Source organism: Macrotis lagotis, chromosome 3 (assembly GCF_037893015.1).
Source record: "Macrotis lagotis isolate mMagLag1 chromosome 3, bilby.v1.9.chrom.fasta, whole genome shotgun sequence".
NCBI lineage: Eukaryota > Metazoa > Chordata > Mammalia > Peramelemorphia > Peramelidae > Macrotis > Macrotis lagotis.
The window spans coordinates 242,538,857-242,565,677 of record NC_133660.1 but is presented as its reverse complement, the minus strand read 5'-3'; positions in this window follow the sequence as shown (position 1 = coordinate 242,565,677).

Sequence of the window (26,821 nt, the reverse complement as noted above, 5' to 3'; positions counted from 1 at the left end):
ATGCTAATGATTTATGTGGGCTTATCTTATATTCTGCAACTTTGCTAAAATTGTAATTATTTCCAGGTAATTCTTTAGTTGCTTCTCTAGGATTCTCTAAGTATATCACCATGTCATCTACATAGAGTGACAATTTTGGTTCCTCTTTGACTATTCTAGTTTGTTTGATTTCTTTTTCTTTTCTTATTGCTATAGCTAACATTTCTAGGACTATATATTGAATAGTAATGGTGATAATAAGAATCCTTCTTTCACCTCTGATCTTTCTGGGTTGACTTCTAGTTTATTCCTATTACAAAGAATGCCTGCTGATAGTTTTTAGATAGATATTGCTTATTGTTTTAAGGGATGTTCACTTTATTTCTATATTTGCTATTGTTTTTAGTAGGAATGATTGCTGTATTTTGCCAAACAAAAATTTTAGCACCTATTGAGAAAATTATATGATTTCTGTTGGTCTTGTTATTGATGTGGTCAATTATGTTGATAATTTTCCCAATATTAAACCAATACTGCTCTCCTGGTACAAATCCCTTCAAGTTGTAGTGTTTAATCCTAGTGATATATTGCTGAAATCATCTTTTTAGTATTTTCTGCAAAATCTTTGCATCAATATTATGGAAATTGATCTATCATTTTCTTCCAGTTTTAGGTCCTCCTAGTTTAGGTATCAGCACCATATTTTTATCATAAAAAGGGTTTGGTAGGCTCCTTCTTCACCTATTTTCCACAAATAGTTTATATAAAATTGGAATTAATTGTTCTTTAAATGTTTGGTAGAATTCAGGTATGAACCCAACTGATCCTGGGTGGGTGGGAGGAGTTTCTTAGGGAGTTCATTAATGGTTTGTTTAATTTCTTTTTCTATGATGCACTTGTTTAGGCATTCTATTTCCTCTACTGTTAATTGGTAATTTATATTTTCATAAATTTTCATTGATTTTGCTCATATTGTCAGGATTTATTGGCATATAATTAGTCAAAATATTTCCTAATGATTGTTTATTTGAGGGTGATTTCACTCTTTTCATTTTCAATGCTGGATATTTGGTTCTCCTTTTAAAATTAAAAAAAAATTAAATTAACCAATGACTTAACTATCTTACCATAAAATATCATATCATATCTTTTCATAAAACTAACTCCTAGATTTATTTATTAACTCAAAAAAGGTTTTTTAAGGCTCAATTTTTTTTAAAATTTTTCAAGGCAATGGGGTTAAGTGACTTGCCCAAGGCCACACAACTAAGTAATTATTAAGTGTCTGAAATGAGATTTGAACTCAAGTACTCCTGACTTCAGGGCTTGTGCTCTATTCGCTGAACCACCTAGCTGCCTCTCCAATTAATTTTTAATCTATATATTGAGTGTAATTTTTATTGCATTATGATCCAAAAATACATTTATTATTTCTGCCTTTCTACATTTGATTTTGAGGTATTTTTTTCCATAATATATGGTCAGTTTTGGTGTAGTTGCTCTGGGGACCTAGGTGGTACAGTAGATAGAGCTCCAGCCCTGGAGTCAGGAAGACCTGAGTTCAAATCTGATCTCAGTCACATGATACTCATTAGTTACAGGACCTTGGACAAGTCACTTAACCCTGATTGCCTCACATACAGCACTATCTCCAGTCATTCTGATTCTTATTTGACCACAGGACCCAGATGGCTCTGAAAGGGAAAATGAGACTGGTGACTTAGCATAGCACCTATTCACTCAAATCCAATTTAGTTGCATGTCATGGCATCACCTCTCTGATGTCATGATTTTCTTTGAGAATAAAGGATACACTTCATTATCAGGGACCATGTGTTGCTAAGAAAGAGGCATATTCCTTTCTGTTCCATTAAGTTTTCTCCAAATGTTTGTTAACTTATTTATTAACTTATCTAATATTGGAAATTTTAAACTGGGTGTCCTATAGCCATATCAACTCCCTGATCCCATAACCTCTTCTGAAATTTTATATTTCTATTGAGGTTCTACAACCTTGGTGTCATCCTCAGTTTCTCATTCTTCCTTGACCTATATATCCAATCTATTGCCAAATCTTGCAACTCTACATCTACAATATCTATTACATCTCTCCTTTCCAACCACTCACACAACCAGAATCTAGGGTCTTAATCACCATTGTAGTAGTGACTATTGCAATAACCTTGTAGTTCACCACCCTGTTTCAATTGCCAAATCTTGCAATTCTATGTCTACAATATCTGTTACATCTCTCCTTTCCAACCACTTACACAACCAGAATCTAGGGTCACGTCTTAATCACCATTGTAGTAGTGACTATTGCAATAACTTTGTAGTTCACCACCCTGTTTCAAGTTACTACCTACTCAAATCTATTCTTCATATAGTCACCATATTCATTTTCCTTAAGATGAGTTCTTATCATGTCACTCTCCTACTCAACAAACATTGTGACTCTCTGATTAAATATAGAGGATTTGGGGGGCAGCTAGGTGGTGCAGTGGATAGAGCACTGGCCCTGGAGTCAGGAGTACCCCGAGTTCAAATCTGGCCTCAGACACTTAATAATTACCTAGCTGTGTGGCCTTGGGCAAGCCACTTAACCCCATTGCCTTGCAAAAACTAAAAAAAAAAAAGAGGATTTTTTTGTTATGGTTTTAAAGTCTTTTGCCATTTGGCCACAATCAATTTTTTTTCTGATCATTTATTACTCTTCATCCCATCTTCCACAGTATCTATATGAATTGGTTTTCTTTCAGTTCTCTATGCAAAACTGCATCTTTTGTGTCCAAGTCATTGCACTGGCTTTCCTCCAGACCTCAAGAGCATTCTTTCCTTATCTCTGCCTCAGAGAATTCCTTACATCCTCTAAAATGTAGCTTCAGCACTACTTTCTCCATGAAGCATCTCCTGAGCTATTCTTCTCCTTCAATTTCTAGCACTTCCCCTCATCTACTACTGTGTTTTTAGTTATTTTGTCTTTACTTTATATTTATTTGTTTTGTTTTAGGGTTTTTTTTTTGCAAGTCAAATGGAGTTAAGTGGCTTGCCCAAGGCCACACAGCTAGGCAATTATTAAGTGTCTGAGGCCAGATTTGAACTCGGGGTACTCCTGACTCCAGGGATGGTGTTCTATCCACTGTGCCACCTAGCCACCCCTTTACTTTATATTTATCCTGACATGTTTCTTCCCATGATAGAGTAGAAACACTTTCAGAGCAAGATCAGCTTCTTTTTCTTTTTTCTCTTTGTAACCTCAGAAATTAACAGGATGCCTGGAAGATAGTCAGCATTTAATAAATGCTTATTGATTAGTTAGCAGACAGAATCCCAATTTTCAGACTCCTGATGGTGCTCTCTCAGTGTGGAGTTTGAATCTGGGAGTCAATTATCTCAATTCACTGATTTTTACATCACCTCAGATTAGAGGTGGGCATGAAGAATAAAAAAGAAAGAATGTATCCTTGCAATCCTGTCTCCAACTTCTTACAAAACTCCTTTAGAAAAATTATAAAGAACTCAAATCAAGAAACACCCAGGAATCCTTGCAATTTCCCACCTCTTCTGTTGAGTCCACCCACCTCATAGTCACCCTATCCCATTCCTTGACTGTTTTCTGCCACAAAGGTATTGTTTGGGAAAATACTCTGATCTATTTATGTGATTGTTGAAACTTGTCTGTAAAATTATGAGATCTACCCAGAGTGCCCTGGCTGGGGTATTAGTGTCTATTAAACAGTGCACAAACTAGGGCGTTGCCAGGGTGCTCTCATCTTTGGCAGCTGCCTGGAGGGATTTGGATGCCTAACAAAGGACTGAAGAGGTAAGGAGCCTCAGTGGGGTTTCCAAATCACAGGCAGACAGGCTATTTGGGGATACACAGCACCTTGAGGGACTCTTCAAACATCATTAAGGAAGAGAACAGGGTCTTCTGGGTCATAGAATATGAGCCAAATATTGGCTTCTTATTTCCCAGGCTTTGTCTAGGAAAAGACAGGGAGAAAGAGCGATCAGAACCATCCTTCTACTTCCAGTCCACATCTTACTCTTTCCATCATAGGTAATGATTCCTAAAGTCATAATACAGAACTGTCAAATATGAGAATCTTCTCCAAGTAGCAATTAATATACAAACGAGCATGTTTCTGCTTGCTGGTGAAAGATGTCTATGGTTGTAAAGCTAGCAGCCTGTAAACAGTGTCATGACACACATGTGACCAATTGGAGCAAAAGACAAGTCTGTGCTTAGTTATTGTCACATCTGGATTCAATTCAATTCATTAAATTATTATTAAGTCCTAATATGTGCTGGGTGCTAGAGATACAATACAAATAGTCCCTGGTGAATTTACCATCAATGAGGAGGAAATTAAAGTGATAGTTTGGAGCTATTTTGCTTAACAGTATGTCAGTAAATCTGGCAAACAATGTCTGCTTGCCCTAAAGAAGCTTATAGTCTATAGGTGGGATATAATCTATACACAAATAAACAAATCATACAAAGTAGCATCAAACTAATTTCAAGAATGAGAAAGCACATGAATAGTGATACTGAAAAATATCAGGAAAGGTATCCACATTTGCAATGACACCCAAATTGTGTTAAGGAGTTTAAAAGGAGGAACTGAGGAGGGACCAGTCCCATCTGGGTGTAAAGACCTGGGGACTAGAGATGAGCTGTTGCACAAAATTGGTCAGTTTGAATAGAATAGAACTCATGAAAGAATATAATATGAAACAGATCTGGAAAGGTAGGGAGGGACCAAATTGTGGAAGGCTTTAAAGTCCAGGCTGATGATTTTGTATTTTATCCTAAAGATATCATTGAATCATTGAAGATTATTGAGTGAAGGTAGGAGTAATATGATCACATATAGGTTGGTTGGTTTTTTTTTTTGGAATATCATTTTTTTTTAAGTTTTTGCAAGGCAAACAGGGTTAAGTGGCTTGCCCAAGGCCACACAGCTAGGTAATTATTAAATATCTGAGACCGGGTTTGAACCCAGGTACTCCTGACTCCAGGGCTGGTGCTTTATCTACTACGCCACCTAGCCACCCCTAGGAATATCATTTTTATAGCTATGTAGAAGATAGATTAGGAAGAGGAGAGACTAGAGGGGAGGTTATGAATTAGAGACAACTGTAATAATTCCGAAGAAAAAGGAATGAGGTCCTGAACTAAGATAGTAGATACTAGAGGAATGGATAAGAAAGAGGAATGTATAAGAGAGATGTTTCAGAGATTGAGCTGATGAGACTTTGCTACTGAAAACATATTGGGTAGATCAGGGAGTTGGAAGAATTGATTAGCCATATCAAGGGGAAAGGACCATGGGAAGTAAATAAACAAGCTCTGACAGTTTTAAGCAACAAAGAACTCCAAAAGCTTTGATTTTACTTGATTTGGAAATAGGTCTTGTGATTGTGACTTCTAGATAATGAGCTAGCCTTTCCTAGCAGGTTGTCCTTTTACTTGGGCTGATGTGAAAATGAGTTGACAGTCCTAAAAATATATTGGCTAATTGCTGAAGAACAAGTACTGGAGGACAACCTAAATTTCATGCAATAATATCATAGTGAGCTCAGGGAGAATAGCTGAACTCTCCTGTCCCATTCAATCATGGAATGCCATCATTCACTTCCTTTCCCCCTTGGCCTTGGTTTCATTGGTCCCAGGAATTGATAACCTCTCTTGTTCTTACTACCCTTGTATTTTGTGATTTCTGTGAGGAACAAGTAGCCGTCCATCTCTCTTATGTGGTCACAGTTTTCTGTTAGCAAAGTCTTATTCCAACTCTAAAGTGCCACTCTCTAATGACAGCTCTCTAGGACTCAAGTTATGTATTTGCATCAGCAAACATAATCTAGACTCCCCAAAACTCATCTGCCACAATCATGAAGATCTAAAATCCATTCCTAGGGACAACTCTGTCTAGTCCATCTAGACCAACAAAGTAACACCTCTGACAGGGAATACCAGGGGAACATTGGGGCAGGTTGGGTTGTCTTCCCTCAAGAAAACCTTTCATTTTTCTTTTTAACTTCCCATTATGAAGGAAGCCTAATCTAGTGCAAAGAGTGATGAACAAGCAGTAAGTGAGATCCAGGTCAAATTCTTTCTCAGTCATTTGTAAGCTTTGTGACCTCAGACAATTCATTAAACTTTTGACTAAGTTTAAGGACACAACTTAAGAATTATCAAGATTTGTAGATTTAGCATTATAATGGATCTTAGAGGTCAGTCTCTCCAAGACTTCAGTTTTCTTATTGGTATAAATTACTTCCATTTTACATATGTGAAAATTGAGCTCAAATCTGACTGAAAATACTTACTAGCTTTGTGACTCCGAGTAAGACACATAACCCTGTTTACTTCAGTTTCCTCATCTGTCAAATGAACTAGAGAAGGTAACTGTCAATCTAGTGTCTAGTAGCCAAGAAAACAATAAATGGAGTCACAAATAGTCAGACATAACTCAATTACAACATTAACAACAACAAACCTTTGACTCTAAATCTATTGCTTCTTACTCTATATAACAAACTGCCTTTCTTCTATCATTCAATAACACATTCTATTTGTAAAGATTACAAATGTGTGTTTTTTCTTCGCTAAAGCAATCATTCTCTTATAGTGTCTTAATTTTTCATTATACTTTCTCCTAATTCTCTGCGCTATTCATAAATTGCTCCTGCAAATCCCTTTCTACTCAGCATGTGACTTTCAAATGTTTTCATTCTTCCTTTCAATGTTTCTTTTGCCCTGAAGGTCACTTTCTATTGTTTCTTTATCCTATAATACTCTTCTTTGTTGTGCAACTAGTATGTAGGAAGAGGTTTTTTTTATCTTGGTTCCTGTTTTGAAGATGGGAAAATAGATAGAGAGAAGGCAATGATTTGTCCAATGTCTTACTTATTTACTAAGTTATAAGCTCGTTTAGATCTGCTTTGATGAATTGGAGAGGGTTGGGAATTTCCCTGCCTATGAAATTGTGGAATTTTTTTGTATGATATAACCTCTAATAATTCATTTGTGATTTTCTTCTTTTTTAAAAAGTTTATTTAGTATCTTTTCCCCAGTTATATATAAAAAGAATTTTTAATTCCAAATTCTCTCCCTCCCTCCCCAATTCAGAAAGCAAATAATCTGATAATGTTATAAATGTGTAATCATGCAAAACAGTTTCATAATAGTCCTGTTGTGAAAGAAAACATAGATTTCCCCTTCCCCATAAGAAGAAAACTCAAGAAAAAGAAAATTAAAAAAAATTTACTTCAATTTGTATTCTGATAAATGTCACTTCTTTCTCTGGAAATGGATAACACTCTTCATCATAAGTCTTAGCTTGGTTCATTTTACTGCTGAGAAAAGTTAAGCAATTGACAGCTGATTATCCTACACTTTTGCAGTTACTATGTACAGAGTACATTTTACTTTGCATTAGCTCATGTAGGTCTTTCCAGGTTTTTCTGAGAGCATCCTGCTCATCATTTCTTATAGCAAAATAGCATTCCATCATAATCATACATCAAGATTTGTTTAGCCATTCCCCAATATATGGGAATCCCCTCAATTTCCAATTTCTTGCTACCAGAAAAGAACTACCATAAGTATCCTTGTGTATATAGGTCCTTTTCCTTTTTGTTTTTCATCTCTTTTGGATTACAGACTTAGTTGTGGCGTGCTAAGTCAAAGGACATTCATGGAATTAATAGTCATTTGGGCATAATTCCAAACTGCTCTACAGAATGATTGAATCAGTTCACAACTCTTCTAACTGTGTTAATGTCTCATTTTCCCTTTATCTCCTCTAACATTTGTCATTTTTCTTTCTGTTTTATTAGCCAATTACTAGGCAGAGAAATTTATCAGAAAAACTTAAATTTTTTTCACAGTTATTATTGCTAACAATAATTCCTTCAATCCTATTTCTCCCATTTATTCTATTCTCTCTCTCCTTTCATTCCATTCCTCCTCAAATGTATTTTAAAATCTCTGACTAGGGGGACGTGAGTTCAAATCCAATCTCAGATACTTAATAATTGCCTAGCTGTTTGACCTTGGGCAAGTCACTTAATCCCATTGCCTTAAATAAACTTAAAAAAAAATTCTGACTACTCCCTTCTATTACTTTGTGAATTTTTGCAGACCCTTTTTGCATTTATGTAGATTTACATCACATTACTTCTTGAAATACATAGCTCCATAAGTGAAACCTCTATCTATTTAAAAATCATATATTCAAAAGGCATTTCCTCTGATCCTTCCTAAATGAAAATTTTTTGAATAGGAAAATAGTCGCTTCCCTTAAGCTATAAGGGTCCCCCTTCAATTCTGCTATTAAAGAACTGGGAAGAAATCCATCATGATCTCATGTAGTTAGTCAATAATAATTTATTAAGTACTTACTAGTTATTTGGCATAGTGTTGTTTAGTTTGCAAAGAAAGGATAAATTTGCCTCTGACCTCAAGGAGCTCACATTCCAGTGGAGGAGAAAATATAGAAACAATTATGTACATATAAATATGTGTGTACAGAATTAAAAGGAGACAATCTCATAGGGGTGGACCAGGCAAAAGCTGCTTGCAGATTGAAAAGTTTTATCTGTGGTGAAGGAAGTCAGGGAAACCAAAAAGCAGACATGATATAAGGAGAACATTCTAGGCATGGGAGACAGCTAGTGAAAAAACACAGTTCTGGAGGTAAAAGCCAGTGTAACTGGCTTGGGATGTATATGTGTGGAAGTGAAGTGTGAGATGCTGGAAAGGATTAGGTTATATCAGGTTTTAAAGTCAAACAGAGGATTTTTTTATATTTGATCCAGGAGGTGATAGGGAGCCAGTGGAGTTTATTAAGTAGGAAAATGACATGATCAGATCATTTGGCAGTAGATTGAAGGATAGACTCTAGTAGGAAGAGAGAAAGCAGGGAAATCAGTCTGAAGGTTATTGCAATATTACAAGTATGAGATGATGAGAAGCTGAATGGGGTAGTGACTATATCAGAGGAGAGAAGGGAGCATATACAAAAGATGCTGGAATGATAGAATTGACAGGACTTGGCAACTAGCAGAATACTGGGGGAAGTTGGGAAAAAGAGTGAGGTGTTGAGAATGTCACTAAGGTTCTCAGGCTTGGTGAGTAGGAGGATGGTGGTACCTCTGACAGTAATAGGGAACTTTGGAAGAACAGGAGTTTTTTGGGAAAAAAATTAATGAGTTTATATATATATATATATATATATGTATATAATTTTTATTTTAAGATGTCTATAGGACATTCAGTTTGAGATTTCCAATAAGCATATGATGATGAAAGATAAGACTGGACAAATAGATATGGAAATCATTTGCTGATGATAATCGAATTCACAGGAGTTGATAAAAAAAAATCACCAAATGAAGGCATAGAGTGAAATAAGAGAAGAGGGACCTGTATATAGTTTGGAGGACACCCAAGGTTAGCAAGCAAGACTTGGATGGAGATTTAGCAAAGGAGACTGAAAGGGAGTGGTTAGAAAGGAATAAGAAGAATCAAGAGAAAACAGTGTCATGAAAACCTAGATAAGAAAGTGGCAAGGAGTAGAGAGTTATCAATAATGTCAAAGACTATAGAGGGGTCAAGGATGAGGACTGAGAAAAAGCCATTATATTTGGCACCTAAGAGATTATTATCAACTCTTGAGAGAGAAGTTTTGGTTGAATGATGAGGTCTAAAACTAGGATATAAAGAGTTAAGAAGCAAGTGAAAGGAATGAAAGTAGAGGAACAAATTGTAGACAGATTTCTCAAGGAGAGAACAATAAAGCCTCAAAAGAAAGGAGATCTAGGATGAAAGGTAACATGGATGAAAAGGTCAAATGAAAGTTTTTTAAGGATGGGGGAGACATTAATGTGTTTGTGAGGACTAGGGAACCAACCAATAAGATAAGGAGAGAATGAAGAATAGTGAAAGAATGAAGATTATAGAAAGAATAATATGCTAGAGAAGATGGGATGGATGGGGATTACATGTGGATGTAGAGGGGTATGCTTTGGCAAGGAGAAAAATCACCTTTTCATGTGACAGGAGATGAAGGAGGAGATGGTGGAGGAAGGCATCTGCATAATGTGAGATGAGGAAGAGAAAAGAGGGAGCTCTTGCAAAATGGCCTCAAAAGATTTTCTATGAAATATGAGACAGGATTTTTCAGCTAAGAGGGTGGAGAGATGGGGAGCCATGGGAAATTTGAGAAGGCATGAAAAGACTTGAAAAAGCCTTTTTGTTGAGTGGGATAGTGAATCAATCATTTAGGGAGGTGTAAAAAGATTACCTTGCCATAGTGAAGGCCCAGTTAAGATTATGTAATGTAAGTTTGGTTAGTCAGCAGAGTTTTGAGATTTTTCTCTAACTCAAGTCAGCAGCAAAAGATTAAGAATGAAGGCAGCAGATGAAGGAGGTGAGAGTAATTTGAGTTTGGAACTTGGCAGGGAATAATCAGCAAGAGGATAAGAATATGAGGGAGTCAAGGTAGAGGATAGTGTTCACCAAGGGTTCAGGAAGGGAATTAGAGAAGAGCATAGACAGTGCAGGGATGATGGTCTGGGAAAAAACTAAGAGGTGATAGGACTGGGGTTCATATAGGGGAAAAAACAATGTTAGGGTCAGAAAACAAAGGAAAAATAGAATGACAAAAATTCAGATAAAGACATTTCAGAGTTCAGGAATATGGAAATGGGATATCTCACTTATGGCAAGATCAACTATAGGACCATTTCTATTGTGCAGCTAAGGTGGAATAGAGGAGTATGTGATGGGTATTAAATAAATTGAGAAACTGGGAAGTTGGGATACTTGAGGGAATATCAATATATTTGTTGAAAGTCCCTGGAAGAAAGACTTACATGAACTGATACTGAATAAAGTGAGCAGAACCAAGGGTACACAATAATAACAACATTGTATGATGAATGACTATGATAGTCTTGGTTCTTCTCAGCAATATAGTGATCAAAGACAATTCCAAAAGATTTGTGATGGAAAATGGCATCCATATTCAAAGTCTGAATGTCGACCAAAGCATACTATTTTAACTTTTTAAAATTTGTTTTTTTTTCCCTTGTGGCCCTTTCCCCTTTTGTTCTGATCTTTCTTTTACAGCATGGCTAATATGGAAATGTGTGTAACATAATTGTAAATATACAGTCTATATCAGATTACTTGCTACCTTGGGGAAGTGGGGGGAAGGGAGGGAGAGATGGAGAAAAATTTGGAACTCATCTCGCAAAAATGAATGTTGAGGGGCAACTAGGTGGCATAGTGGATAGAGTGCTGGCCCTGGAGTCAAGAGTACCTGAGTTCAAATCTGGCCTCATACACTTAATAATTACCTAGCTGTGTGGCCTTGGGCAAGCCACTTAACCCCATTGCCTTGCAAAAATCTAAAAAAATAGATGTTGAAAACCATCTTTCCATGTAATGAGAAAAAAATAAAATACTATTAGCTGAAAAAAAAAGAAGATTCTGAAATGAAGACAGGATTTCAGGAGGAGAAAAACCCCACAAAATACACTAAACTCACTGAAGAAAGAAAAAAAAGAAAGAAGAATGAAGAGGAAGATAAAGAGAAAAAAGAAAAAAGGAAAATATTAGAAGACCAGAATAAAGAATTTGAACATAAACAAGAAAAAGATGAGAAAATAATTCTAGATGCCAATCTTATATCTCACCTGATTCATATTGTACTTTGAGTATCTTTTTAATCCCCCTTTCTGAGGGAATAGTAAATTTTCTCCAAGTGTTAGAATGATTGTGGGTGTAGTGGGGGAATTAATAAACTAGAATCTTTAAACTAGATCTTTTATGATGTTTTAATATGTGATTAATTAATGTTTGATGAGTTGGAATTTGAATTTCCATCACTCACTAGGAATTTCACCAAGTTGTCCCTCTAGAGACCATCTTTAACTCTATTATATGTTTCCATAGATATACTAAGCTGAACTTCACTCAGTACTCTAGACACAGGTATATGTTTCATAAGGGATTAGTGGAAGAGAATGTTTTTGTGTTGTGTTGTGTTGAGATTTTTCATGTTGCCCAGCAATGACTGGACATTTTGAACTACAGCAGGACATTGGTCTGATGTTCCACATCTGAAGTATTGCATTCAGGCCTTCCTGACTCCAGATACAGCAGTCTATCCATTATACCACTTAACTGGCACATAGATTAAAAAGCAACATCAACTGCAAAAACAAAACTTAATTAAATTAAATTTGTTGATCTTCTCTTTCCTACAAATTTTTCCTTATAAGTCAGACATGATTTTGTTTTATAGGCTAAAGTAGACTGTCTCCCTAAAAGTTATATTCATTTTCAAATTTAAACATCTTATCTTTTATTAGGGATTCTACTAGCTTCACCAGAGGAGAAATGAGACTTTTGTGTCTATAGTTCCCATATTGTTCTTTCTAAACTCTTTTGGATAAAAGAAATGCTGATAACATACCAGTCCTTTTGTAATCCTTAGGTTCCTGTACAAGTTGTGTTTCTATGTTATTAAACCTTACCATTGTTTTATTTGTCAGCTTGTCATTAACACAATATTTCAGGTTTTTATCAACTTTTCCCCTCTAGACTTTTTGTAGCCCTGTCATTTGATCTGCTGAGGTAGAGGCTACTTGGTTTACTATCTTACCCAACTTTGACTGCTTCTTTAGGAATTTGTATCTCTGTTATGGATAGTGATCACAAATTCAGTGATTTCATCATGTAGTACTGAGTGTCTTTAGATCTCTTCTGGCATAAGAATAATTAAGAAGTTAAAAAAACTATTCAAAGCCTAACAAAATAAACTCTTCGGTAACATTTTTGCAAGAATTCTTATAAAAGACTTATAGAAAATGAGATCCAATTTAAAACAAGAATGAAAGAAAAAATTTGTATGTGTTTTTATACCAGGTCATAGGTAACAAGGATTGTGGAAAATAGGCAAAAGACTAGGACTAGGAGATTTGGGCAAAGACTCACTGATATTCCCTCAAGTACCCTAACTTCCCAGTTTCTCAGTCTATTTAATCTCCATCACATACTCCACTATTCTACCTTAGAGATGGAAGTTTGGCATCATATTAGCAAAGCTATAAATTGGAACTAAATAGGCAATCCATTGAAGCCACTCACAGAATAAAGAGCTAAAAACAAGAAAAAACTCCAAAACAGATTCAACTGAGGAGAACACAAACATCAGAGGCTAGAATAAAAGAGGCATGAGTCTAAGAGCAGATAAGGTAAGTTTAGCATGCTGATCCCAAAGGGAAGCAAAGAAAGCCACATTTTAATATGACTTTCTAAATATGCATATTTTTAACATCAGAAAAATTCTACTTTCCATGACATGAAGGATTTATATTGTGATAAAGCTCCTGTGTAAAAGTGCAAAACTTCTAGTGGATACAAGAGACAAATATTCAGATTTTTCTTATCTAACCTTAAGGAGAGGTCCACAGGAGCTTGCTGTATTGAGGCACTCCCTTTTCTGTACCTAGGTATGCAGTTTAGACCGGTTCAGTCCTGGGAAACCTGGCCTCTAATGATGGGATTTAGCTTTCCTTTTCTTACACTCTTCAGTTTATTAATCCCCCCCACCACACCCCCTACCATGCCAACACTTGGGGAAAATTTACTTATAGCTTAGGTTATGACTTGTGTCTTGATTTTCCCAAAAGGGGGGGGATTAAAAAGGAACTCAATGTATAATATGAATCAGGTATGGTACAAGATTGGTTAGAATTATTGCCTCATCTTTTTCTTGAATATATTCATGTTATTTATTCTTGTCCTTTCTTCTTTTTCCTAATAATTTCCCTGTTCTTTTTCTCTTTTTCTTCCTCTTTCATTCTTTTCCTCATCTTCTTTAGCTTCTTCTTCTTCTTTATTCTTTTTCTTCATCCTTTTCCTCTTCTTCTTCCTTAATCTCCCTACTTTTTTTGTCCTTGTCCTCTTTTTTCAACCCTTTTCTTCTTCTTCTTCCTCTTCCCTTTCCTTCTCTTTTCTCTCTTCCTCTTTCCCCTACCGCTCTTCCTTCTTTTTCTTTTCCCCTTTCTCCTCCATCTCTTCCCCACTCCATCTTCTCAATCTCTTCTTCTTTTCTTCATCAAACCTTTTCATTTCTTAAACAGTTTTCTATATTTTAATACACATGTGACAAGTTAGAGCTTCATCATATCTAATTACAAATAATATGATGATTATTAAGAGTCAACATGTGTTTGTTATCTGTAAATCATTGTAATTTAACTGAATTTCTTTTGGTGAAAAATTAGGCTGGCCGAATGTTATAGATAGCATGTATTTTGAGTTCAGTGAAGAATTTAATAATGCTAGTAATGGCCTAATGGTGAAGATAGATTTTATTGCTGACCCTCTCAAACTCATCCCCATCTTTTTTTTTCCACTCAAGGAATCAACAATTCTATTTAGGTTCTCATTACCTGTCACCTTCCTATTGGTCTCCCTTCTTGTCTCTCCCATCTCTAATCCATTCTGCTGCCAAAGTGATTTTTTTAAAAATGCAAGTCTGACCATGCAATTTCCCTACTCAGCAAATTCCATTGATTCCCTTTTGACTCAAGGTTCAAATATTATTTCATCTCTATCCCATCCCTTTTTTTATTTCCATGCTTATATAAATTGTATAATGAACACTGACACAGTAATACATGTGCATAATTTAAAAATAAGTAAATATTCACATATTGGAGATGCACATTGATTTTTTCATTGATTGGGGTATTATTTTTTAAGTTTATAGACCATTGATCTAAAGAAAGACCCTCAGAATGTCGTTTGACTCCTTTAGAGAGGAGGGATATGGATAGTCACTACAGAAGATCATAAGGATAATGCTGGTTTTATTTTCCTTTTTTTTATAGCTGAGAAAACTGAGGCACAAAGAAGGTTGGCTACCTGTCCAAAGTCATAGAACCAGTAAGTGACAAAGCTCAGATTCAAGTCTAAGTCTTTTGAGTTTAAATTCATTCAACATGCCTCAAAAAGCAGGGCTAATAGTAGAATAACTACTTCATCAGGAATTGAATAAAAATAAATTGATTCCACAGAATCATATAATATTATAATACTAAAGGACCTTGAAGGTTTTCTAGTTCCCCCCCCCCCCATTTAACAGGTGAGAGAAATTAATCTCAGGAATGAAAAAAATGACATAACTAATAAATTGCAATATGAACATGAACCATGATCCCCTTAGTCTTTTGACTCCAAGTCCAATGCTCTTTCCCCCATACCACTATTAAACCTCCTCCAAAGTTCCTTTCACCTCTGAGATCTGTTGATCCTGTGATGCATGCCTACACTGCAACTCCTGAAAAAGTGGCTAATCTGTCTTGTTACTGCCACATAAACTAACAGGGAGAGGCTAAGGTCTAACTGAGAAGGACTCAATAATAAAAAACATGTATTGATCTCAGGGAATTGAGTTTTTTGGCATGCCTTGATATAGGAGGATTTGATTGGAGGTAGGAAAAATGTGGATCATGATCTATGTGTCAAATGTAAGAAGACAAATGTTGATCTTAGTCAAATTACTGCATCTCCATCAAGGTAACAATAACTGATCTTTGGGAGCCCGCCCAGCAGTGGAAGTGAATCTAGTTGGGCAAATACTTTGTTGCGGTTACTTTATGTTTGAAAAACCCAAGATGATGGAGGGAGAGTGTATCCTAGTTGAGACAAGAGCTTGTCCTTGTTTTATAAAAACCAATTGATGGTAATTGTTTAAATGATACTGGAGCAATAAATCCTGGGTCAATGACATAATGGATATATAATTGGTTATTAACATTGGGAAGATCTCACTGGAATAAGGATTTAAGTTGACCTCTAGAACTTTAAGAAGAGTAGGGTGTATAGTTATGAGCCCTCTGGGGACCTAATTCATCAATGGGAGGGAGTAGTTGGAATAATAACCCAGAGTTTATAAAGGTTACACTTGTATTATAATTATTTGTGCCACTGTTTTCTCTTCCCTAGTAGATAGAAAATACTTGAGAACAGGTATTAAATCTTATCTATCTTTGAATGTTTCTTCCCCTTTCATACCCCTTTACACCCAGTGTGTAGCATAGGGCCTTAACTCTAGTGGGAACTCAATAAATGGTCACTGAATTGATTTTTTCAATGATTTTAAAAATAGTCTATTGATCATTTCTATTAGCATTATCACTTCTTAGAAGTCTCCCTCTTCCTCTGATCCCTGCAATTGAATGCTACTGTGAACAAAGGAATAAAGTAAATGAAACAGTGATCTTAGTGTGACCCCAATATGAGAACCTTAGTACTGATCTATAGGTGATGCTGATAAACCAAGTAAGACATTGGTTATGCTCAGCAACATAGACCTCATTTCATACCTATATGCTGGATTAAGCTTAATTAGTCATATTAATCAGAGTTCCAAGATATTTGGAATATTATATTACTTGAGTCTCTGTGTAGACTATAGTCTTGGTTCTGTTTACTTTGTATTGCATCAGTTTATACAAATCTTCATTTTTTCCAAATTCTCTGAATTTTCTAGGAGTGTTCATGAAACTTGTTCTTTCACCTCTGATTTGAAAAGCAGTACTTTCAATAGTACAAAGCTTGTCAGTAGGCAATGGTCAATGTGCTCCTGGAATGACACATGAGATGTCAATCTCTTGAATGTTCAGATGTGGACATTGGGCTTCCTGACATGACCATCTAGTCTGACAGGAGAATTCTTGCTCCTTGGGAGAAATCTGGTCATATATCAAACTTTGAAGACTTTCTACTGGTTTTCTAGTCCTCTAGCCTGAATGATTCTGTTATAAGAGGAGATAGTCCTTTTAGGGACAACATTTTCCCTTGAGTCATGGGGCATCCAGTCCATCCTCCTGTCTATTGGTTGTCTGCACATAGTTCATGAAGCACAGATGAGGTCAGCAGAGGTCAAAGTCAAGGGAAAGTTTTATCCATTTATATAATAGAGGAGCAACCATCTGGCCTTTTTTTAGATCCTTTATGCTTATCTCACCCTTCTTTGAGCATCTTTAAACTCATGCCCAGTACTTCAAGGGCTCTATGGCTGCCCCAGAGACCCCCATTCCTGTAACTAACCCAATCTCCATTGTTATTTGAACACCACCAGCTACTACACCACCCATCCTCTGCACCCCCCTCCTGACCCTACTTACCCCCACCACTGAAAATTCTAGATGATATAATCTGTTTTATATTTGTTCCCACCTCCCTGATGGTGTTTGCTCAGAGTAAGGCACCAAGGCTTCTATTTAGGATGTCAGTCTCTGGGCATGGTTCCAGAATATTCTTTTAGATACAAACAGGTATTTGTTGCTTGGATCTATGGGGAAAATACCACATAACTCCAAACAACTTGCTGCTTACTGAGTGGAATGAATCCAAAGGCCAATTCCAGACTGGGCTGGTGATTCCTCATCTTTACCAGATGGCACTTGTAGTCCTGAACATATGAGTAATATTTAATTATATATTGCCTGTATTGTTCTTTAATTACTTGATGCACATTTTTCTTGCCTTCTTAGCTATATTTAAAATTCCTTAAGCAACCATAGTTGATGGTACTTGGTCCAACTCCCTTATTTTTACAGATGAAGAAACTGATGCTCAACAAGATTGAGCATTTTCCCCAGGGTCAAACAGCTTGTTTGTGTTCTGGATAGAACCCAGGCCTTCCTGACCTCATTCTCAGTCCTCTGACAACTTTACCATGCAGCCTTTCAGGGACTGTCTTTGCCTTATCCCTGAGGTGATACTGAGTTCACAATCATGACTGGAAGAACATGGTACAGTCGGAAGAGTTCTGAATTTGCATTTTATGAAGATGAACAGAGGAGTAGCTCTATATGCTAATTAGGTTTTCATGGAGGTGCTATGGGCAAAGCAATAGGAGAAGAAAGTTGGGAAAGATAGAATGGGGCAAATTTTCTCACATAAAGAAAGTGTGAATGGAAGAGCTTTTGTTATAGAGGGAGAATTAGGGAAAGGTGGTAAACAATATTTGACCATCAATCTCATCAGAATTGATTCAAAAAAGGAAGAATATCTATCTTCCCAATGGAAGAGGGATAGTAAGGGAAATCAGATTCAGTGAGACAGTGGTTGGGAGCAGGACACACTTGAGGAAGGAGAGGAGAGGAGAGGAGAGAGAGAGAGAGAGAGAGAGAGAGAGAGAGAGAGAGAGAGAGAGAGAGAGAGAGAGAGAGAAGAATGGAATAAAGCTCAATTAGTGATTATCATTGTGAATGTGAATGGGACAAGTTAACTCCTAAAATGGAAAGGGATAGCAGAATGGATTGAAAACCAGAATCCAACAATATGTTGTGTACACGAGGCATACTTGGAACCAAAAAGCATATATCACAGTATTGAAACGAAGGACTGGAACAATCTATTACGCTAACAATCAATGATCACAGACAAAGCAAAAGCAAAAGCAAACTAATTGAGATAATCAGGGATATTACATTTTGTTAAAGGGTACTATAGACATTGAGGTAAAAAATTTTTACAGTAAATAAAGACCTAATTTCTCAAATGTATAGGAAACTGAATCAAATTTGTAAAAATAAGATAAATGATAAAGATAAATGATCAAAGAATATGAACAAGTACTTTTCAAGGAATCAAAACTATCCAGAGTCACATGAAAAAATTCTCTAAATCACTATTGATCAGAGAAAGACAAATCAAAACAGCTCTGAAGCTGAACTTTATACCTGTCAGAAATGACAAATGCTAGAGGGAATGACAGAAAATAGGTCCATTAATGAACTGATGATAGAGTGGTGAAATGATCCATTCATTCTGGAAAACAATATGGAAATATTCACAAAGGTCTATAAAACTTTGCATACCCTTTGATCCAACAATAATTCCATTGTGATATCTGTACTCCAAAAAGATCAAAGGAAAGGGACAAAGATCAATTTGTATAAAAATATTTGTAACAGTTCTTGAAGTAACAAAGAGTTGGAAATTGAGGGGATGCTCATCCATTGAGAAATGGCTGAACAAGTTGTGATATCTGATTGGGATGGAGTATCATAAGAAATGATAAAATGGTTTCAGAGAAATGGGGTGTGTCTTATATGAACTGATGCCAACTGAAATGAGGAAAAAACTTAGAGATCATTGTGCACAGTAACAGCAATGTTGTTAGGATGATCAACTCTGGAAGACTTGGGTACTCTGATCAATACAATGATCCAAGACAGTTCCAAAAGATTCATTAACTCAACGCAAATTAAAGCATAATTTTCCCATGTTATTTTATTTTGGTTTTTATTTTTTTGCAATAGGGCTAATGTGGAAATACTTTTGCATGATTTTACATATATGACTGATACCATATTGTTTATCTTCTCAGTGTGTCAGGGAGAGGTAGGAGAAAGGGAGATGATCTGGAAATCCACAATTAAAAAGAGAAGAATGTTTAAAATAAATAATTTTTTTAAAGAACAGAAAAATTGGAGGGGGCTAGGTCATTAAAGGTTTTGAATGCCAAAGCATTTTGTACTTGATGCTATAGGGAGTCACTGGAGACTCTTAAGTAAGGAGGAGTTACATAGTCACATTTGAGCTTCAGGAAAATAAATTTGGGAGGCTGAATGGAGGAGAAAAGACTTGAAAGAGACATTTTTGACCAGCTAGTTCAGCTTCTAGTCTTATAAGAATCAAAAGATAGGAGATAGGAAAAGTCAAGTTTATTAATTATGGACCCGAAATTCCAGAGAGCACAGTAAATAGGTGCCTAGATCTGGAGTTGGACAATTAGGAAACAGAGTTGATAGGAATGGGAACAAGGTTTGTATAATTAGCCAGGGGTTCATAATCACAGGAATGGGCAGAGTTTTATGGGGTGGAAGTGGGCTAACCATTAAGAAATGAGTCCAAGCAGATTATTAGTGATTGGTGCAAGGTTCATTAAAGGAGAGAGATGATTAGACTCAAGGCCCTTCTTCAAGATCTAAACATGTAGCAGTTAGTGATGTTGTATCTTGTGAAGCCAAACTCACCATAGGTAGTCTGGACAGGAGACAGGAGTCAGCTGTTTGAAGTGGTTCAGATCTGGGAAAGGCTTCTGGGAGGAAGTTTCTGAAGTGAAAATGTCAGAGGTGGGCAGCTTGAATCCAAGGTTGACATTTCTGAAGGAAATGCTCTTGTGATTGATGGAAGCTGAGAGGTATATTTCCAGGAAGACAAAACATGCTAGTTAGTGAGAGCTACAAATGAAGAAAGGTCTACCCTAGGAGGGACTGAGTTTCCCTTCATTGATGGTCTTCTGACAGAAGGTTCTTATTAGAGTAGAGGATAGAATAGTTGACCTCTAGTATCTCTTTTGAGTTGGAAATTCTGTGACTATCCAATGTAGAACTACCTAATGTGGATCATATTCAGTTCAATGTATCTCAGCTAAGTGTTTTGTATGGACAGGCAGGGCACTACAATAGGGAAAAAGAACCACTAGCCCAGACATCGGCATCATAGAATTTAGATAGAAAATATCTTGAGTTTGACTATCTCATCTTATCAGTGAGTCAATTGAAACCCACAAAAGTTGTTCAAAACAGTAAAGAGCAACTTTTTACATGACTAAGACAAGTTGATTACTTTCTAAGGCTCAGTTCCTTGATTCACAAACTAGGTATAATATAGGTATAATACCTACATTACTTACCTTATAGGGTAACTGAAGGATCAAATGGGATAATGTGTGTAAATGTGGCTTTTATTGTCATATTAGTCTCCTTGGGGAAGATATTGAAGATATCACATGGAACTCAAAGTCTGGCAGGAAAGACCATCCAAAAACAGTGAAATGTTAACTAACTATGGAAAGTGGTACATTGTCTTTGCCAGGTGAAGGGTATGGACATTAAATATCAATGTGAGGTTAAAAAAAGTCCTTCTAAAGACAAAGCAACCAACTGAGAATGAAAGGTTGAGTCAGTGATTGCAATATTTTGCTTGTGCCATGACAAACATGTTGAGAAATGCCACATTACTTTCCTCAATCATGGCTCAAGATTCAAATTCTCTTTCCAGAAATTTTCTGAGTAACCACACCTATTAGACAAAGTGCTGCATAATACCTCTCCCATTCTTCCCACTCAATGACCCTTTGGTAAATAGTGTATTAGTCCTGATACAGTTATGGTCTATCCTGTGTCATGGATTATAAATTCCTTGAGGGAAAAAGTCCTTTCCAGGTCAAATACTCTCTAAGACTAGTCTGTAGTTGCAGTGGATTTTAAAGATACATATCTATATGTGTGTAGGAGTCTGTATATACATATATAAACAGGCTGTTCCAAAATCTTAGTGCAGTTTCAAGCTCTTAAAATTTAGAACTGCACCAAGATTTTTAAGACATATATATATATATGTATATGTATATATATATATATATATATATATATATATATATATATGGGGAGAGAGAGAGAGAGAGAGAGAGAAAGAGAGAGAGAGAGAGAGAGAGAGAGAGAGAGAGAGAGAGAGAGAGAGAGGAAGAGTATATATGTGTGTGAGAAAGAAGACAGAAGGCAGGGAGAGGGAGAGGGAGAGGGAGCACAGAGAGAGACAGCCACAGAAAGATACAGAAAGACACAGAGAGAGAATCAGAAATGGAGGGAGAGGCAAAGACAGAAAAAGAGAGGCAAAGACAAACAGAGGTGGAGAGAGAGAGAGAGAGAGAGAGAGAGAGAGAGAGAGAGAGAGAGAGAAAGAGACATTGATTTCAGTGGGGTAAGCAATTTTCAAAAAATAAACTCCCTGACTCCCTTTACCAATGCAAATTGGCAACTACTCTACCCTTTAATGTTAATACCTTCTCTTTGAGATTGTCTTGAATTTGTCATATATATATATATATATATATATATATATGTATGTATATATATGAACATATACATATTGACACCTCATCTGTATATATGTATAAATACAAACATGTACCTTATTTGTCCATAATTATTTGCATGTAGTTTCTCCCATTAGACTATGAGCTTCTTGAGAGGAAGGACTAGCTTTGCTTTTCTTTGTGTCCTTAATACTTAGCATCGTGCTGACACATAAGTGCATAATAAATACTTGGTAACTTGACTTGATTCTTGAGTTTTGGAGACTTGCCTGTAACAATGAGAATTTCAGTGACTTGCCAAGGGTCATACAGCCAGCTGCCAAGATTTTTTGATTATGTGATCAGTTCTCTCTATTGCCTCTGCCGGCTGTCTCTCACATGCAAATGTGCATATAGGCTCACATACGGATTAAATTCCTATGTGCTTTTAAAACCAATGTCCTGAAATGCCAATGCCAATACAGACCTCGGGAGCCCTTTGATCTGACTTCTTTATTTTACAGAAAAGAAAAATGAGGCCCAGAGAAGGGAAGGCACCTGGCAAAAGTCACACAGAAAGTGAGTGGAAGATCTAGGACTATATATAATGCTGTGGTTTGTTGAATTATTGATATTTAACTTGAACTTGTCTCCACAACACAAATGGATGCTGCTTTGTTTTCTTGTTTCTGTGATCTTGTCCCTGTGGTTACTTCTTCCATTTGTGTGAATCACCATCCAATCTCACCCATTGTGATTCTTATCTAAGGTTCTAAATATATTTTCTGTATTGGATCTGTCCAGTCTGCTAGAGCCCTTTCTCTTGTTCTTTTTTTTTTTTTTGTGGACAATAGTACAACAGCCAGTCCATCTCTTACCCTTGCACAATATAGAGTTCATGTCCCTTCTTAGTCATCCATGTCTTTGAAGCTATCTTACAGAGGACACATGTATCATCTTTGGTAATATGCTCTTGTCTGCTTAGGGCTATATGTATCTTTCCATTGTTCCTTGTTTAACCTATTGTTGTTATTCTTCAATGATTGTGGAATCCTATAAATCAGACTCACATAGCATCACCTCCAAGCATTTCTTGGGGAATTAATAGGGTGTGGTCAAGTATAATGTCATCAGCAGGTAGCAGGAGCATCTAGAGAAACTCAATATCAGAAGGGAATCCTTTCAATGGAAAAAGCATTAACTGCAGTTAGGTTCAGATCCTGTGTGTGGCTTTGGAAAAGCTCAGGTTCCTTCCACATATAATTCTAGAAACTTAATATTTCTGAGGACAGTAATGAACAACTTTTAGGAGCATATGCGTCTTTTATTTAAGGCCTCATCAGATACTATTGCTCAGAATTGCTGAACAGAGAAGTATTGGATTTGGATTTGGATTTGGATTTGGATTTGGATTTGGAAGCAGAGGACCTAAGTTTTAGTCAAGCAAGTTATTTAATCTTTTCTAGCTTCAGTATCAGCTGTAAAATCAACTTAAATTATAATCTTAAAATTCTACAAATGATATGATCTCTGTGACTTCCTCTATGAAAAAATATGTAAATATATACATCAGGTGGGGTGGATACTTTATTGGGGGAGATCCTTTAAGGTTGCAATTTATTCAACTGAGTCAAATATGTTTTGTTAAGTAACAAAAATATACACATAAGGGTCACACTTTACTCCCCTCCACTGAGTCCTTTTATCTAGTTACTCTGGCTTACTAGTTGATTCTTTTTTTTTCTTTTTGGTTTTTGCAAGATAATAGGGTTAAGTGACCTGCCCATATTCACCCAGCTAAGCAAGTATTAAGTGTCTGAGGTAGAATTTGAACTCATGTCCTCCAGACTCCAGGGTCCATGCTCTATCCATTGTACCACCCAACTGCTTCCATTACTCATTGCTTCTTGCAGAACATTCTAACTTCTACCACCCAGGCTATGCATTGACTATGCCCTATGCCAAAAATATTCTGCCTTCTCATGCCAATCTCTTAGTTTCTCTGATTTCCTTCAAGACTAAGCTCTATCTTCCAAGTTCCATATTCTGTTTTTTTCTAAAGGTACATGGCAAATGAGGTGAGTGGAGACCAAATTTGGTGGTTTTATTGGTATCAACGATGAGAGTTGGTCAGTATAGAAATATTGGCAGATAGGTTCCATTTTAGGTCTATTGTCTGTTGAACTTGCATTTGGTCACTGTAGACAGTTAAAGGGGGGCAATGAAACTACAATAAATGTAGAAAGATTGATTGTCAATGTATTTAATGAACCAGGTTCTGTCAAATGTCTATTTTATTTGATTTTCTTTATTCATAAACATCCTTAGATCAAATCAATACATAACTCTAAATTATAAGTGCCAATGGTAACTGAATGATTGATTTGATGACTATTCAAATGAAAGCTTAATTATCTCCCTTTTATAAGGGTCAATGTAGCACATATTCAAAAATTGGTTCATGCAATTAGACATATCCTAAAATTCAGGCTTGCATGCTAGATTCAGTAGAAATTAGTTTTTAGACTTTATAGCTCATTTCAACTGTGATGAGACATACAAAATAAAATGGTAAATTGTGACAAGTGGGAAACTTTTTAATTAATTTTTAATCTTGGAGATTTCATTGGATCTTTTTTCATTACTACCATCTTAATAACACTTTTTTTTTAGCTCCAGCCCCTCTGCTGAGAAGGTGTGTACCAGATATATTGAGCTGGATTCATTTGATAATGTAATTCTTTTGTCTTAATTTCTGATTTGATGAGAACCTAAATTATCCTTATGGAGTCTTTTTGTCAAAGAAAACACATGACACAAAGGAGAGAGAGACAAGTTTGGGAAATGTCATTTCCTATTCCAAAACCTGGGAAACTCTCTTTGTTGAACAGATCAGAATATTTCTGGCTTTTGGCTTTAAAATATCAAAGTGAAATTTTATTCATAGGGAAGGAAGAATAAAAAAAAATAGTGTGCTTTCCAAGATAATTATGTAAAGCTTGTGTCACAAAAGGTCTCTCACTGAGCATTTTTGAATGACACTTTCAGTTGGCATTTTCAAGTCTTAATATTCTTCTCATAGTGTATCCTCACTGTTGCAGATCATTATTTCTATCTCAGATAATGCCAACTACTTGTTACAGTGACCCTTAAAATCCCCTTTCATGGCAAACTCTTGTGGCATCTATGTATTGGCATCCTCTATTGATATGGAGGACAAAATACTCTATCTGGTTCTTTCTGGGGAAAGTCTTTCCCCTTTTGGTCTAATGAGGGTTGCAGCTCTCTCTGTTAGAGCTTATGTCTCCAGAGATTTTTTTTTCCCAGACTGTAGCCCAACCAGAAAGAAGATTCTTTACACTCAAGAAGAATGATTAAAAGCCTTAATGTCTTTTATTCACATGATAAACAGAATTATGAGATCCTACCAGCAACTGGATAGTCCTCCCTTGGTGAGGGATAGCATCCATTCTCCCTTGTTTTCCAATTTACTTTCCCTTTTCCCCTCGTTTTCCAATGTACTGTGCATCTCCCACTCTAAATAAGGGCTCACCCACTTCTTTACCTAAGGCATACATGTCTTCAGGTTAGTATCATCTATCTCAACCAAGGTGGAGAGTGATGATGGAGGGAATGAAAGCTCAAGGATACACATATAATTTGCAACAATCCTCCACCTTATTTTACATGTGTACACATGACTTTTTGGACTCATTTTCCTCATGGGTAAGAAGAGAACAATAGTTCCAGACAATATTTATCTTTATTAGGCAATCAATAAACATAAGTGCGTTAAAAGACAAGTTTGAATGCTTGACTTAGTCACATTGCACTTGGGGGAATCCAGAATTTTCAAGGCCCCCACTGCTCACACAGTTTTTCATATATGCTACAATTATATTAATGTAGTCTTTGAAAACTGGGTGTAAACTTGCTATTAATGCAAAGATTAGATTTTTACAATGCCCAATCACAGATGGTTAAACACAAGTGATAGTAGAAAGAGAACTGGTTTTGGAGTCAGAGAATGTGGGTTGGAATCCCAGCTCTACCACTTTCAGACTGTGACTGTGGGAAAGTCATCTAACCTCCATAGCTAGATGGACCTCTCTTTTCTCAGATACAGGTCACATCTTCCATGAAAAAGTATGTCCAAGAATACAGTAAGAAGGAGATTTCAAAAAGAAAGTCCCTCCAGAATTCAAGCATTCCAAATTCCATTTAGAATTCTCTGCAGCATTCTTTATAAAAAATATTTTGCTGATAGATCCTATCACATCATTCTATACTTTACAGTCTCTGAGATTTGTCCCAGCTCTGAGATCTAGAAGTAGGAAACTCCAGATTCCCATAAGGCATTTCTCTATCTACCTTATCCATGCTCTTTTTTTACAATAAAGTTATTATATGTTAGCTTCTAGTTGTTGATGTTCATCCTTTGTTTTCAAAGAGGATCAATGACATCACAGGGGTGATGTCTTGATTTGCAAGTGCACTGGATCTAAGTAAGGCAGAACTGTCAGTGTCTCTTCTCCAGAATAATTAAAGTTCAATGGCAAGACAAAAGTCAAGATGACTGGCAACGGCCCTTGATGCAGTGGATGACCTGACCTTGGTCTATCTAAATTGTCTTTCCCAAGTATGAGTTTGTTCGAGACAGTACCCATTCAATAACTAAGGGTAGTTGATAAAGGTATCTGGTTGTGATGGAATATTGTGCTTATAGAAATTATGAGCAGAATAGTTTCACAAAAGCCTGAGAGGAATTATATGAACTCAAGCAAAGTGGAGCAAGCAGAACCAGGAGAACATTGTACACAGTAACAGCCATATTGTAAGAATGATCAACTGTGGAAGACTAATCTGCTTTGATCAAGACAATGATCCAAGACAATTTCAAAGAACTCATGGTAGAAAATGTTATTCACCTCCAGAGA